This window comes from Vidua chalybeata, chromosome 1 (assembly GCF_026979565.1).
Source record: "Vidua chalybeata isolate OUT-0048 chromosome 1, bVidCha1 merged haplotype, whole genome shotgun sequence".
In the NCBI taxonomy this organism is placed as follows: domain Eukaryota; kingdom Metazoa; phylum Chordata; class Aves; order Passeriformes; family Viduidae; genus Vidua; species Vidua chalybeata.
The window spans coordinates 142,319,049-142,336,043 of NC_071530.1; the positions used below are offsets into that span (position 1 = coordinate 142,319,049).

A 16,995-nucleotide genomic window follows, 5' to 3' on the forward strand; every position below is an offset into this window, starting at 1 on the left:
GAAAATCTTCCTTCTTTTTCCTTTATATAAGCTCTCCAGTCATTCAGTGAAGTCCCTATTCTGTCTTCTCCCTGCTTTGCTCTAAGTGAGTAACGTAATACTGCAGAGGTTACTTTTATAAAAGTCACCCTCACCCTTGTCCTACACCTTATATTAGTTCCTCTAATTTCTTGTCTGATTGCAATCTGGTTCTGGTGACCTTGATGCCTTGAAGTATGCTGATTTTTTTTTTTTTCCATGTTCCTTTCTTATATTGTAACTTAAGATATTTTACTGCTGCATTTGCTTTACTGGACCCCACTTTTTAAATTCTGAAGGCCCTTGGCAAAATACTATAATTTTATAGGTCAGTACATCCTCCTAACCTGGAGGGAGATCTGTACTTGCAACTGAATCTTCATCTGTGATTTCTCATGGTAAATTCATTATTCTTGCATAGGCATGCCAGTGAATGTTTTTAACTGTGGAGTCTCATTCTACAACATCATTTAAGATCTCCACTGCAGCTTTGGCTAGTAAAGACCTCGATACTGTCAGTATGTGCTCTTCTTCCACTATCCAAAGGCTCTGCATTGTCTTTCCACTACCCTCAGACACATTCCTAATTCCTGTTTAATCCAGGAATAGAGTTTGGGAGTGAGTGCAGCAAAACCAGTGTAGGGTTGACAGTTATGGCCCCTATAACAGCCACAGAGGGAATGAGGCATATCTAAGTGACTGATTGTTATACATAAAAACATCTTCAGCAATCATAGATTATTTGTCTGCAATTCCACTTTCATTTTTTACTAGTTAGTGTTATTTGACAGTCCATCTTCCAGTTTGCTGTGGTAATGGACTCAAGGCTGACAAACAAAGTGATGAAATACTGCTTATCTCAGCTTTATTTCTTCTCTGAACAAAAACCTGGTGGACAAAACCATGTTGGATAGAAAACTACTCTCAGTACTGATGCAGTTCATGATCATTCAGCATCTCAGCTCTCCTGAGCTGATCCTACAGCCGAAGTTATTTTCTATATTCCTGCAATATAAAATTTGCTAATTGGCTCACTAATTGGTCATATGCCTTGCTTATTGTGTTGAAACAGGGTTTTCTACTCTCCCAAGCGTAGGAGATTGTTAGGTGTGTTCACATCTGAAAACTTGTGAATCACAAAGATTCCACAGGTGTTTATTAATGTTTATTCATGCAGGTTTTTTGGTACAGGGAACAGACTGGGACTTGAGCCAGGATCTCCTGATACTGTGCCCTGTTAGTGTTTGTCCTGGGTTAAACCAGGATCTTCATCTTACTGGATGAGGATGGCAGAGTTATCAAGTTCTGCTGCATAAACTAATGATGGAGATATTGACCTTTCTGTTGTGTTATTGGGAGAGGGAGAAACTCTAATTCTGGCTGAACATTTGAGTAGCATAGTCCAAGTAGAACAAGACTTCATAATATTATATTCTCTGGGAAGTTTTCTGAACTGTTATCAGTCAGAAGGTTTCTGCTGAAGAAGGTCCCCTTGTAAAAGAAAATCTGACAAGGTAGAGTGCTTATTCATTTAGCTGTCTTATATATAAACTGTCTTAAATTAAAAATTATAGGCTTTTACTGTGTATCTGGAATGTACCTAGCTGACTCTGTCTGCCATAATACATCTACGATGGTTGAACACTGAATAATGCTGTACATATAATTTATATTGGTATGTCTTGAAGTTCACTTTTGTCCCAAATGATTAAGCTACAAAAAGCTGAATGCTTACAAACTTACTATAAAATGAGACAATTTAGCAGAAAATTGAAGAAATACCCTTCCAAACATTTTGATTCTTGTTTCTTGTTTCTGAGTGAATTTTTTTAGGTGTTTGAATTTTTGTGAATTCCTGACCAATTTCATATGCCCTATTTTGTGACTCCTTTGCCATATGTAGATCAATAGAGATCTGTGGATTGTGAGAACACAGACCTAACTTTGTTTCAAGAGGAGAAACTGTATTATGCTGTAATGAAGGGGATTCCCTGAGATGCAGGAAAGGAATAACTTATTCTCCTTTGTCATTTTTGTATCTCTCTGAAGTATGTTTTAATTTGTTTTTATGTGGATCAGAAAAATTCGAGAATTATGAAGAGTTCTGTGAAACTGACATGACTTCTGAAAAGTTGGACAAGGTAACTGGAAAAAATTTGTAATGAAAAAATTGTTTATTCTTAATAGCTGAGGAGATTAGCATTTTTCTGTAATTCATTGAATTTATGGCTGATATGCCAGGGATAGAAGTGTAATAGAAACATCTTACTTCAGAGGATGACTGCATATTTTTTACTGCCTGTGTTTGATTGCAATTTTTTTGATGTGTTGAAAGTTAAAAATTGCACAGTGCTCAGGCAAAAAACTAACTATATCTAGGTCTGAAAGGTTTCTGAAGATTTTTTAGTTTTTTTGAGGATTAGCATACAGCTTGCTCCCAGCATTTACAGCTGCTTTAACTCAATTGTAGTTGACACAATGTGTACATTTACACCAGATAGTCTCTGCACTGGCAAATCTTAAGAGATTTAAGATGCCTATTTTTATCCAGACAGAAATAAGCAGTGCAATTCTCTACCCTTGTAATCATGCTATCATCTGGTGTCACCAACTGATATAAAATTTGCTTTAATGTCAAAATGATTGACATTGCACAGTCTTAAAGTCTATTTTGTTTGTTCATTGTTACTTATAGCCAACTGCTGATTTTGACTACTCATTAAGGTACCATTTTTTTTTCATCTGCATTAAACATATTCCAAAAACTCCCAAGAAAATCTTCTGCAAGTGTATTTGGATAGCTCTATTTGGGCATCATCAATTAGCAAAAGCTCTGATGAAACGGATGGAAACGCTGGCTACTTCAGTGCTGTAAATTCATCCATTGCCTTTCCAGAGGTGAGAAATACTTAAAGCTTTTAGACATTAATTGATAAAATATGTCCTTAGGATGGAAATTTAGTCTCTGCAGGCTCCCAGCCTCTTGCCAATACAAAATCTTCACTGTATTTAACAGGAGAGTGCCCCTGCTTGAGGGCTGCTCTCTGTGTGACAGGTCAGGAAGGGAGCAGCTGGGATACACTGAGCCTGCCCCACGGTTTCTGACAAATTCCACAACTGAAGGACTGTGGGCAGGGAGGCAAAGGCTCAGCTGGAGACAAGTCCTGCATCTGCACTGGAGCAGTCTCTGATGCAGTTGATGCTGGCTACCACTTGTTATGGAGAACCTTCCACTTGTGGAATGACACAAATGGGCTGAGAGGGCTGCACGGGGAGTGGGCAGGAAAGGGTGCAGAAATAATGTCAAAGCACCAAACATCCCCAAAAATATGGATGTGCTAAAAAAGGTGTGTGTGAGGGGCAAATGGGAGGCAAAAAATATAGGTACATTTAAGATTACAGAGGGCTTTTTTCAGTTTCATGAGTTCCACAGAGGAAAATGAACAACAACAACAACAGTAATAATAATAGTAATAGTAATTAATAGTAATAGTAATACTACTAATATAGTGATTGTATGGGCAAACATTTGGAAAAAAGAGAATAAAAGAAGTTTTACTTAGTTACTTACACCCCTAGACAGGTGTCAGACACACTCACAACCCTTTTGTTCTCCCTGAATATAAACAATCCAGTACTTACAGTACATGGTAAAGTGTGCTCTGCAGCCTTACTCTCAATGATAGCTGTGCTATTCTGCCTCTAAAGGCACTGTGCCTATTGGAAACAAAATGCTGCTAGAGACTGAGGGAAGAGGCATCATCATACCACCTCCTTAGCCCCATGGCACAAAACATGCCTTGAAGGATGATAAGAAAAAGTTAATTCTCCACTAACTTTTCAAATTAAGACCTACAAGCTGAATTTTCCACAGCAAATCTATCTTTACTTTTTAATTTTATCCACACATGGAATAAGTTTGGAGCTGTTTCAGTTACTTGTTTTTATGTTTGTGGTATAAAGACCCCAAATCTAAAAAGAAAGGATTAGTTTGGAAGTAAGACTGTAGTCTGTTTTTTTTGAACTTAGGAACTTCTAGCACTTGGTATGTAGCTTTAATTAAGAGCAAGTAACCTCCACAAGCACTGCTTCACCTAAAAAGGGAAGTTAATTAGTGTTTGGGAAAGAGTTGAAAGGAAAATCTAAGGGTCCAGTTTACCTTGAATCTGTTGTGGTTTTAAGCCCAGATGGAAATGAAACACCTCTCACTCAACCCCTCCCTCTTCCCTCCCACCCTGGTGGAATGGGGAAGAGAATTGATGTAACACTTTCATATTGAGATAAAAACAGTTTAATAACTGAAAATACAGTACAGTGCAATAATAAGAATGGTAAATAATAGTTATAATAAAAAGGAAAAAAGGTTATGCACAATGCAATTTCTCACCACCCACTGACTGATGCCAGACACCCTCCCCAAACCCAGATTGGCCGCCTCTGGGTAACTCCCCCCAGTTTGTGTACTGGGCATGGCATTCCATGGTGTGGGGCATCCCTTTGGTCAGTTTGGGTCACCTCTCCCAGCTGTGCTCCCTCCCAGTTTCTTTCATGCATCTCCTCACTGGCAGAGAGGAGACAAGGAAAAAAAGGTCCTTGACTTAGGATAAACACACCATAGCAAAAACCCAAAACATCAGTGTGTTATCAACACCATTCTCATTCCAAATCCAAAACACAGCACTGTAACAGCTACTGGGAAGAAATGAACACTACCTGAGCTGAAACCAGGACAGAATCACACCTGGTCTTTTTCAGTTATAAATCTAAACTCCCCAGCTTGAACAAACTCTGATCCAGACTTTGAGTCTTGTGAAAGGATCATCTCTAATACCCTTAGAAATCAGCGTAGTTGTTCTTGCTTTTGGAAGAGAATTCTTGGTTTTCTTGGGCTTTAACTGCAAGGTGATTTATTTTAAGTCTATCTACTCATGTTAAAATCCTGTTTATTTCTCAATCCCTGCAAAATTCCATGAGTTCAAAACTATGAGGAAGGTTCCCAAAGACTCTGATAGTCTTAAAGTAAAAGGTTTCAATTTTCCTTCTTGTTTCTGATCCCTTCAATTAAACTGCATTCATTGCAGCTTGGCAAACTTAATTGCATGCTTCAAAAAGAGAAGAAAAAAAATCAGAATGATGAAGAAAGATGAGGTTTTTTTTTTAATTGTATGTGTCAGAGAAAAAAAAAAAAAAGAAGAAAGAAAAGAGACAATAAGAAATGGAAAGCCAAGAAGACATAATTTTGATTGTAGCTTTATCTTGCTATATTTTGGTGGGAAAATGAGGCCTTGTTAACTGTGCTGAAAGCAAAAGATTTGAAGGGAAGCTGGTTTTTCATTTAAATTTTATTTTATGATACCAAAAAAGAAATACAAAATTGCCAGAAATCTGTGGAATGAATACTTATCAATCCCGTTTCTGACTCTATGTTTTTGAATGTACCTAATAAAGTTGGAGCCAGTCCAGAACTAAAGAGGTTGCTTCTTGTTTTCCTATGTAAGACCTCTAATATTTTGGTTGCTCATTCCTAGTAAAAATCAGGGGACAGCAATAATATATCTTTCTATTACACATGCATGGTTTACCTTAGGAAAGATAAGAGTGGGTGGGAGTTATTTTTATCTTCACACGGCAACAAAACTTGCACCCACGCTGCCAATGCAATTTACAGAGGGTTAAAGGGATTTTGATTCCTTGGGAGGGGAGGGGAATCAGTGAGGCAAAAATGCTTGAGAGATGAAGTGATCCTTACTTCTAATCAGAAGTATTTAGACTCTCCAGACCCTATAACAGAACCAGCTAGAGAATTTGTTGCTATCTGTGAAAAACATTAGAAGGAGGGTATGAACTTGAAATGTGCACAGAAGAATATTAAAACTGCCTTTATACTGCGTGGTACTGGGTGTGGCCTGATGATTCCTCTGGAATGGTTGTTACAGCCAGCTCTTGCCAGAGTATGAGTAGTTGTGGCTCTGTCTGATCTTGACTCCAGCTGCAAGGGGAGGAAGGAAAATAGGTCAGCCAAAGACAGCTCAGATGTGTGTGATATGTTCAAAAGGGCATCCTTCTGAAAGCACCCTTTTTATTGCCTGATATGTTTTTTCTGGACTCTTAAAATAATTTAGCTTCAAAGAGATCTCTGCAGATCCTCTAGCTTCACCTCCCACTCAAAGCAGGATCAATTGCATGGTGGAAATCTAAGAGATCATTTCCAGTATAAAGGATTTAAAGGACTGCTGAAAGTCTGAGTTGTTTGGTTTGTTTGATTATTTTATTGGATTATGAGGTGTTGTTAGAAAGAGAGATGCTCAGCATTTACATATCTTGAGTATGGACATCTAAAAATCCTGTGTAGCAGGAAGGCTTCTGTTTTGACCCAGCTGACATGGTAATAGAGATGTAAAGGTAAGGGCAACAGCATAACCTTTATTTTTCTGGCAAGACAAGGAGGCACATACTGACTGTTTTTCAAAATATCATCTTTTCTCAGGTTCCAAGGTTTTAATCTGGTCAAATGCACAAATGAACCGACATTCAGGGACTCTGGATTCTGGTCTCCTAGGAGTTTGCACATACGAGAAAATGAAAAATAAACACATAATGGACTGGAGTCCTCCATTTTAGAACTTTGTTTTGTTTTCAGGTAGGCTTGAATTCCAATTTTAGAGAAGGATGAGAAAGGTGCTTTGTATGCTATTGAGTGAGCTTACCCTGTTTACACCTGAATTCAAAGAAATTACAAAATACAGTGCTTAAAACCATCACTTCAACACTTATTTTACCCATAGTTGCTCACACAATGTCTAAGTGTGACCTGACATGGGTGTAAAGGCCTGAGCATGTGTGCTTGTGAGGAGGGAGGGGAAGCAACCTGGTCTAAGTGAAGTAAGAGAGAGACAAACCTGCAGGCTTTCAGTCCTTACATCTGAATGGACACTGAAATCCAGCACCTGAACCCTGCTTTACTAACACAGAACATCCAAGGCTTGCTACAGCTTGAAGTACTTTGAATCCAAGCCATTGGTACAACCACTGGTGTCTGCTTGACACCCAGCATTGACCTTTCCCACCCCGCTGTGCTTTATCTGTCTGAGATATCAGTCTTTGTTTAACAGATGCTGCTCACAAATTTTGTGTGTCTTCATGGTCAATGTGCAATGCCCTCCTGGCCCTGCGCTGCTGGAAGGCACATTTCTCTCCATGGCTGGATTCCCATTTAACAGTCGGGTCTCCAGCAGCAGAGGGGACCTGTCTGGAGGGAAGAGAGACTGCGTGGACAATGACAGTGTCCCAGCTAAGAACGAGTTGAACTCCAGACCTGAATGATCCATACAGGCAAAAATACTTTGTGTGAAGATACTCCAAAACACAGGCTGATGTAATCCTGCCTGTTTGGATGTTTTTGGATAACATTAAAGTCATGGACAGAATTACTATGTAACAAAAAACAGATGATGGTTTTTCCTTTTCCTAAAAATGCATTATTTAACTTCTGTAGAGGAATCTAGAATTACTTTCCCTGAAACATACTGACTGAAGCACATCTATTTCATATGGTTTGCTTAACACATTCTGAGATAAATACAATTAAATTTCATTAATAAGATCCTTCCACTTGCATGCATACCTTGATTTGGAAATTCAAAGTCAGTGAGCAGCTGTAATAGAAACAGTGGTCTTTATAGGGAGTTGCATAATATACAGTAACTTTCTAAATTGTTTAAAAAGAAGGGTTATATTTTTCATTCCAGTGTCAACCTTGCTTTCTGCATTATAGGTCTAATACACAGGATGAATAATTTTATTCTGCAAATAGTTACATGATGATTTATCCTACAAAGTATGTGTTGTCTCCATAAAGGAGAATTGAATCAAACAGGATCCCAAGCCTCCTGTTATTCTTTACTGTAAATGTGGCACTAATTTGCCCTCAGTGCTGATTGTAAAGGGTAGCATGTGCCATACTACTGTGGTAACAGTCATGAATGTATCTGTGAAATGGCTAAAGCTGTGCCACTTGATGGGAAAGGAGAGAGGCAGACACCAAGACACCTGTAGAACATTCCTAGTGCTGTGCACGGGCCAGATCCCAAGACACAGCAGGAAGGGTGATGGCCACGTGTCTGGGAAAACTAAAATTTTTGCTTGTGGGAAAATGTTTCCAAATCTGGGTGTACTTGGAAAGGCAGAGGTTTGTGTTTACCACAGGCAAATCTGTAGATCATAGGCATATTTATGTTCTTCAGGCATTCCTCTCCTTTTCTATTTTTCTTTGCATCTCTCTCTTTGCTGTCTTTCTATTTAAACATCTACATATGTCAGAGACATCTTAAAGGTTAAAGCAGTCCATGCTGTATTTATTCCACCTGCCCAGTACTACTTGATATGTAAGATTTTCTGCCTCCAGCCCTGATTTTTTCTTCCACCAAATAACCCAGGGAGCAAGAGGATTCAGGGTATCTGAGCAGGAAGCTAAACAGAGGTCTTTGACTAAAACACTTTGAAACAATCAAACTGATCTGTATAACCAAGCATTCCCCTACAGGCAGGAAAACCACTGTAGCTTCATACAAACTCTAACTACTATTCACTTATTTTCCTTCCTATTTGAACCCTTCAATCTTTTTAAGGTCTGATTTAACTGCTGGAAAGCAAACATAAGAGAAATTATTTCATGACATAAGGGCAGAAATACCAAAATTGGAAGCATTGTGTAGGAATATTAACTCCAAATTTCTGCTTTGAAGAATGTGCAGCAAGTTCAATCCCTGTGTGGGCCAGTCACTTAAGAGTTTGACTTGATGACCCTTGTGGATCCCTTCCATCTCCCTTCCTGTGATCTGGAAGTGTGACAAATATGGTTCTTACTTTAAAAACAACACTGTCAAGCTGGACTCAATGCAGTGTCACTCTGTCCTGAAGGCTCTCATATCAGCTTGGAAGACCATTTTTAAAAATTTTTGCTATGCAACACTAATGAAATCAATGGTGTAAATAACCCAAAATTTTCTGTGGGACTTTGGTCTTTATTAAAAACAAGGTTAATTAGAGTGATGAGTTTTTAATATGTTGCTATTTACCTTCATTTACAATGTCAAGGTCTGGGACTCTACTGGTCAATTAAATTTCATTTTCAAATTTGCAGCATCAGATTTTATTAACTTATTAGAGGTTTAGGAGTAGGTGTTTGTTTGCGTAGGTTTTTCTTTCTTTTCCAAACTTCAGCAGATCCAAATTCTATAACCAGCAGCTCTCACACAAGAAATTGTTGTTGCTTCATTTGGAGCTGTGACCCTTGGATGTGGTGGGTGGGGAAGAGCAAGGACTCAGCTCTCACAGTTGTATGGATCTGTAGTATTTCTAATTATCATAGATATAGAGAGATATATATCTTTCAGTTTATTCCACTTTACCCTGAATCAATCAAATTGAACGTGATCCATGAACATCAATATAAGTTGGTCTATAAAGAGTTGACTTTAAGCAAGTGCAAGGTACTATAGGTAGTGACAGTCTCCCGCTCTGCTCCAGATGATGGAAATCCCAGCCGCTAAATTTTTATATCTTATATACTCACTGTGTATATGTGTGTATGTAAGTCATTAATATAATACATGTTAAATAGACAATTTACATATTATTTCCTCTGCTTAGGGACCTCCATTTGCTTTACAAACAATTTACATTGCTACCTTTGGTCACAGTGACATTAGACCCCTTTAAAGGGGAAGTGTGAATTACTCTCCTCACTATGTCTGAGGGAGTGACTGGGAGATATTTGCTCTGCATTATACATAGTGCAGATGATCAATGCTACCACTGTCCCCCAGCAAAGACACAGCATAAAAGTAAGAATCAAAATGTCCACCTTTATTCCCAGCTCAAAGCACTTGGGAGCCGTGAATCTGCTCTCCTCACTTCTCCTCCAATAACATCACAAGATTGACCTTCTGTATATCAGGTTGTTAATCACAGAATTGTTTAAGTTACAAAAGACCTTTAAGTTCTTCAAGTCCTGCCATTAACTCAGCACTGCTAAGTCCACTGCTAAACCATGTCCCCTGGAACCATATCTACACCTACACACAATTACAGATCTTTAAAATACTTCTAGGAATGGTCCTTAGAGCAATCTGTTTGAGTGCTTGAAAACCCTTGTGGTGAAGATTCTTTCCCTAATATCCACTGCAAACTGCAGTTCTGCTGACTCCCCTTCTTACTTCTCCAAGAAGTGAAAATTCAATCATTTCATTATGTCTTTGCTCAAGACAGAGCCCAACCATTGCATCACCCACCAGTCCTTCTGTGTTAACAAACAGCAGGTCTAGAGGGGCATATCCATGGGTTGCCTCCCTTGCCAACTGTGTCAGGAAGTTCTCTTCCACACACTCCAGGAGCGTCCTGGACTGTTTGCTCCCTCCTATGTTGTATTTCCAGCAGACCTCTGGCAAGCTGAAGTCCTCCATGAGAACAAGAGCCAGAGACTGGGAGGCTTCTCCCAGTTGCTTATAGAATATTTCATCTGCCTCTTCATTCTGGTTAGGCGGTCTGTGGCAGAATCCCACCGTGCTCATCGCCATCAAGCTCTAGACAGTCAAAATGGTCCCTAACATACAGGGCTAACCCATCACTCTCCTTCCTTGCCTGTCCAATCTGAAGAGTTTATAGCCATCCATTGCAGCATTCCAGCTGTGTGAGTCATCCCAACATGTTTCCAAGACGGCAGCTATGTCACAGTCTCCTGCTGAACAATGGCTTCCAGCTCCTCCTGTGTGCTGCCTGTGCTGCAGGCATTGCTATCAGTGCAGTTGGGCTATTGAGCCCAGCATCTGTTTTTGGGGAAAAGGCCGTAATTTGTATGTGACTGTTCTCAGCTGCTTTGGTGTTTTCTAAAATGGATAACCCCACTTCTTAATATGTATTTAAGAAATGAAAGGCTGATCTTGGTTGACTTTGTTTTTTTTTTTTTTGAGCCTTGCATTTTCTGTCTTTCCTGCCTGACCCTGAGGTCTAGAAAATTTCTCTTTCTAAAAAAAAAAAAAAAAAAAAAAATACAAATCTTATTTAGTCACAGGATGCTGGGAGCTGGAGTTTGTGGGAAAACATTGGTACACTGGTGACATAATCAGAAAACTCAACAGAGCTTCCAGCAGTGTAGAATTTCTCTCAGCTTTCCTCAGCTCTGGGTATGAATACTCAACTGCTCTGAGCCTGAAACCACAGGCCTAGGGCTTTCTTCAGCTGTCTGCAGCACAAGGGCTGGAGCCCAGGGGTCAGCCTCCCCCTCTAACTTGAAGCTGCAATTAGGGAAAGCATGGGCTGTGGAATGGAACCCACCTGGAGAGAAAGACACCATGGCTGTACCCTTTCCACATTCATTTGCACAACTGCTGAGGGCCAGTAACAGTGAGGTCCACTGGTTAGGGGCATTACCCAATGGCAGAAGGTTGTATGCTATGAAACAAGAAGTGTTTCATTACAAACCTTGGTTTTGGTTAACCCTGACAGGCAGCTAAGCACCACAGAGCTCATCACTCCCTGCTTCCGAACCAAAGTCCCACCAGGAAGAAGGAGAGAAAAAAGGAAAAGGAAGAAAACTTGTGGGTAAAGATAAAAAAACCCAAACCTAAAATAAACAAGCAAAAAACAAACTTAAAAAGAAGAAATGTAAGAAGAAAGCAAACAAAAGAAGTGATACAAAATGCCTAGAAAACTCCTGAGCAAAACACAGGTAACTTCCCTAAACCGCATGGAATCTGCCTGCTTATGTCCTCTCCCAACATATTGTGCAGCCCCAATCTATTCACCAAGGGTGGGGAGCAGAGTAAGAAAGAGAGAAGGCCCTGTTCAGCAACAGGTAAACCCTGGTCTATTACTGGATTGTTTTGGTCATAAATCTAAATCACAGCACAATACAAGTTCCTATGAAGAAAATTGACTACAGCCTGGTTAGGACCAGTATAATCCCCTGTCTTTGAAAAGAAAAAGATTAATCCAGGGCTGCTGTTAGGACATGCTTGCAATGATTTCAATAGAATTTAGTACCTGCTCCTTATTCTTTTTCATTTGTATAGCTCCTCTGAGCTGCAGGGGAGGACTTGAATAAAAGAAAAGGCAAAGTAACCCCTCATCCTCCTGGGACAAAATGTTCCTGCTGGTTTCCTACAATGTTACTTCAAAGCAAGAATATTTGGAACAGTTACAGCATGAGTATGATGAACCAGGGGTGTACTTAATGTTATTCAACAGAAAATGTGTCAGGAGAAAGTAATCCAGGAATATCAGTCACTGTTGTGCTGGGAACAATGAGTCAGACAGGTGCTCAGTGCAATACATCACCCTTTGAACACTTGCAGGGAGGCTGAAGAAGTGCACATGTCACTCATTCTGCTTGCAGCCATGATTAAACATGAGCTGGTACTGTTGTTTTTCAGTGCCATTGGGTCATATTTCCCCGGAAATCCAGAGTCTTTGGCAGTGATGTTTGAATTTGGAGGGACACTTGTGTTTCCCATTACTTGCCAAGGTAAGCACTGCATTTGCAGAGTCCTGATCTTTACTCAAGACAAGGCTGCCTCATTTGGAAGCAGGTAGGCTCTTTGTTGGTCCTATTTTAGTTGTGTGGAGTCTTCTTCAGCAAATCAGTTCCCAGGATAATTTTTTAAGCTGTTATTGAACAGTTTTAAAGGACAGAGGTGGGGTGGAGGAGATGTGTGAACAGTGTTTTGGATTTTATAAATGTGTGCTGAGCACATGTATGTGTATAGGATATGTACTGCATGATGTGAGGGCAATACTCACCATGGACCTTACACAAAATGATGACCCTTGATCACAGAATCACAGAAAATGCCAAGCTGGAAGGGACCCACAAGGACCACTGAGTCCAGCTCCTGGCCCAGTACAAGACTACCAAGAGTCACATCCTGTGCCTGAGAGCATTGTCCAAATGCTTATTGAACTGTCAGCCTTGGTGCTGTCACCACTTCCCTGGGGAGCCTGGGTGTCCAACCAACCTCTGGGTGAAATAACTTTTTCTGGTATTCAACCCAAACTTCACCTGGCAAAACTTTAGGGCATTTCCAGTCCCAGGACTCACCCCTCCAGATTTCACTTATGCCAATGATGGCAAATTGCTGTGACTGAGAACGAAACCTCAAGCTCCTCTAGTTTGTTCCTTGCACTGCCTCATTAACATAGAAACATTTCAGGTGTGGTACTTTGTAGCCAAGACCTCTTAAAGCAGATTGAGGGTTCCCACTGGTGCTCATTTCCTCAAATTCTGGCACACCATCCCAGCACTCATCATGGCAAGCCTGCTATTTTCCCTTTCCCAAGCTAGTTTTCTATTTCTATTTCTATTTCTATTTCTATTTCTATTTCTATTAAAGAGCCCTGTTAGCCCCTGTGCTAGACCTTTTTCCCCTCTGAGAAATTCTGGAGAATTCCTGATGGATGCCCATCAGGTATCAGTAGACCAGGTGTTGAGTAGATCCTCCTATGGTCAATAACCCCAAAATTTTTCCACTGTCACCAGCCTTGGAGCCATGCATTGACTTGATGCCTGCCTATTTCTAAAAATACCAGGTTTTGTTACTAGATGTGGATGCCAGCCTCTCCAGGTCAGGGAGAGAGAAACAGCAATCGTTTCTCAAGTGGCTTGTGAGAATTTTTAGGGAGTTGTAGGAATGTGATAACTTGTTAGTCTAAACAAGGTGGTGTTTTTCCACTTGCTTTTCTGTTCCTCTCAAGGACGGTGTGTGAGCAAGATGTTTTTATTAATTAACCAATCAAATAGAACGTGTTCTGTCGGTCTATTTAAGCCAAAGTTTCCTTTCCATTAAAGCCTTCTTTTCTTCCTTTTTATGCTGTGTCCTTGCCCGTTCTTGTGTCATTCTTGGCTTAAGGGTGACAACTAGAAGAATTGAGGAAATCACTACCTATGCTGCCTGATCCCTCTACTAATCATCCCAGGGCCCTGAAGTCTCTTTTGATTGCTTTATTGTGTCATTGCTGCCAGTTTGAGCAACAAATAGCAGATAGCAATCAGAGAGCCTTACTAGTCTGGAGAGTTTTGCAGGATGTCCCTTATCCATGCCCCTGGGAGACATAAGACTTCTCTGTGAGATCCAGTCTGTGTATTGGACCCTCTGTTCCCCTTAGAAGGGAGTCTCCTATTACAACCACCCTTCTTTTCCTCTTAACAAAGGAGGTTTTGATGTGAGGTACAGGTGGTGTTGATTTAGGGAGCTCCACTATCCCAGAAGGACCTTCACCCACGTTATCAGTTGTCTGGTCTTCTGGTTCCAGAGCCTCACACCTGCTGCAGAGGGTACCAGTCCTGCTTGTCAGATTCTGAGGAGGAGGAACCTTCTTCCTGGTACGTGCAGTGACCTGCTTCCAGCCTTTGTCTTTGAGAGACCCTTGGCTAACAGCCCTTTGACTAATTGCCCTGCAGGGATCTGAGTCCATGGTAAAGACACTACAGACATTTTTCTGCATGGCGTTTTTTGAATCTCACTCTTTTTGATAAGCACAGATAAAAATAGCAATTATACCACAAAGAAGCCTGTGTTTTAGAGCGGGTCCTCAAAAGGAGCAAACCCAATTGAGGAGACTGAATTCCCCATAAGTATCAGGAGGCTGCACTGACTGCATTTACACACACCTATGCTCTGCCCTATTCTTTATAGACTACAAACCCACAGCTAGGGACACTCACCAGAAACAGTCTCTTCAAGGATCTTCTTCTCATAACAAAGAGAGAGATCATATTTATTGCTTTTCTTGGAAGAAAAGTGTTTCCCTTACATATACAGTAAGGGATTGCTATACCTTTCTCTCTAAAGAGCATAGACAACTTTTATGGTACTTAAAAGTCTTTCCTTTAGTAAACAGCTCCAGAATTATTAAACCCTTCAGGGGCTCTGATAGCAAGATTTCTCTTACCATGCAGGTAGTACAGGAGGTGCCAGAAGCAGATGTTTTGAAAGTTGCAGAGAAGAATCAGTGTTTAGTACAGAAGGTAGAAAAGCACATGTGATGAGAATAAATGAAAATAAATTTGTCTCAACAAACATTTGTCAAGGAGCCTAATTTCTGTTGTATGGACCAAAATTGCTGCTGACATTTTCTGTAATGAAGTTTCTTCTGATTTGCTCAAAGTCTCCATCTGCACTCTGACTCATCCGCTTTATTCCTGGACTGGGCATGTAAGACAGACCTCCACATCCCCAGGACCCTGGCATCCTTTTGCAAAATGTTCCACTGAGGAAAGCCTGAGGCAGATGGGTACATACAGACCTGGGGCTGTCCATTTGCCACTGTATAAAATAAGGCCTTGACTGAGAAAAACCAGCTTCGTATCCAGATCCTTCCTTCTTTCCTTCTGCCTTTTTTCTTTTCCTAATATAAAGTGTTCATTAAACTGTGTTCTGAATGCTTAAAAGAGTAGTGGAGTTGCCTTTTTTTTTTTTTTTTTTTTTTTTTTTTCCTGGCTGTTTTTATAGCTCTATTCAAATCAGAGGAACTATCCCAATTTCCACCAAATGATGCAGATCTGGGGTTTAAAATACATATTCAGAATGAAAGAGTCATGTAAAGAAAGTAGCTGTGGGTAATGAGGCAAGGATTTCAGCTAGAGATTTCAGAAGTGTATTTATGAGCTTTATTGCCACATTTCTCATAACTAGATAAATAATATCTGTTCTGTTGCTTGCTTAATAAAATTATTCTCTGTTTCAGTAGAATTAGCAAGTCACAGTGCATTTAGAAACTGCTACATTGGTGTTTTGTAAAGTTGAAAAAGGATAACATGTTTGACACATTTAGTGGTCCAACACAAGCGTTGTGTTTGTCTTTGGACACACATTCTGTTACCTGTCCTTCTCTTCAGACAATCATTGGCCCGTCAGTGTGAATAATTTGTTTTGCTCTGGAAAATATCAGCCCCTGCTAGGATTGACTAAGAAGAATTGTTGTTTCAGCAATAATCTCTGTTGATATGTTGTGTATTAAGCAATAAGCGTCTGTTGAAATTGATTAATTGTTGAAGTGGAGATGAGATTTTAAGGCAATTTAAAATTCTGTTCATTGTACTCATATTTTTTTATTAACTATCCTTTGTTATGCTGCTATGTACAAGATGAATAGAACTTTTTTTTTATAAGGCTTCTCAGTGTCATGCATTACCTTCTAAATGTTTGGGATGTTTGAAAATCCCAGATATCAGCAGCTCTATTTCCAAGCCTTCACCAAGGAAGGAGAAAAGGATAACCTTGTCTTTTAAAACATATTTATCTGTGTTTTCTTGTGTGACAGCAGACTCTTTTTCACTTTGATATATATAGGACAAGGAGAAGCACTAGAACAGGTCTGACCCAAGGTTGATGAAGGCCAGTATTCTGCAGCTGGCAGCAGACAGCACCAGCTGCTTCAAAAGAGCAGACAAGAAGTTTCACAGCTAGTGGCCATTTGAAAATTAACCTTTGAGACATTTTCTCCCAGCTTCCATGAGTGGAAAATTCATTTATGCCTGGAGGCATTGCTTTTCTTTTTTCCCCCCTCTTCTTTTTTCCTTTTATTTAAGGTTTCCTACTATAATTCTGTTCATTCTTGATACTTGTAGAAAATCTTAGACCTTTTTGATTGCTGTGAAGCTCTTGGCCATGATGGTATACTGTGCCAAAGACAGGTGAATTGAAATTGATGTGAAACACCATGTTATTGTATCAGTACAAAACATGTCCCCTTCCAGTCTCAGCAAATCTATTGTGTTTCTAATAGTTCGTGTTATCTGTGCCTAATTAGTTGCAAATTTTGGGCCACAGTGGTTTGTTTACTTGCTGTTATGGCTGTCCCCTCTTTAGCTCTCAGGTCCTTTGAGTGCAAGTTCATCAAAGCAGGCTGATCTTTACACAGCTTTTATATAGCACTCAGTTCACTGTGAGCATCAGCTATTTGTAAAAGAAAGATATGCAT

The 16,995-nt window shown here is 39.9% G+C and overlaps 1 long non-coding RNA gene across 1 annotated transcript; it reads left to right on the top strand.

The window, feature by feature from the left end:
- Window positions 1-10,802: 10,802 nt before the first annotated feature.
- Window positions 10,803-15,051, top strand: LOC128801681 (uncharacterized). Its single transcript, XR_008435232.1, has 5 exons — window positions 10,803-10,871; window positions 11,524-11,746; window positions 12,450-12,541; window positions 14,326-14,395; window positions 14,972-15,051. It is a non-coding gene; the product is annotated as an uncharacterized LOC128801681 (long non-coding RNA).
- The last annotated feature ends 1,944 nt before the right edge of the window (window positions 15,052-16,995 follow it).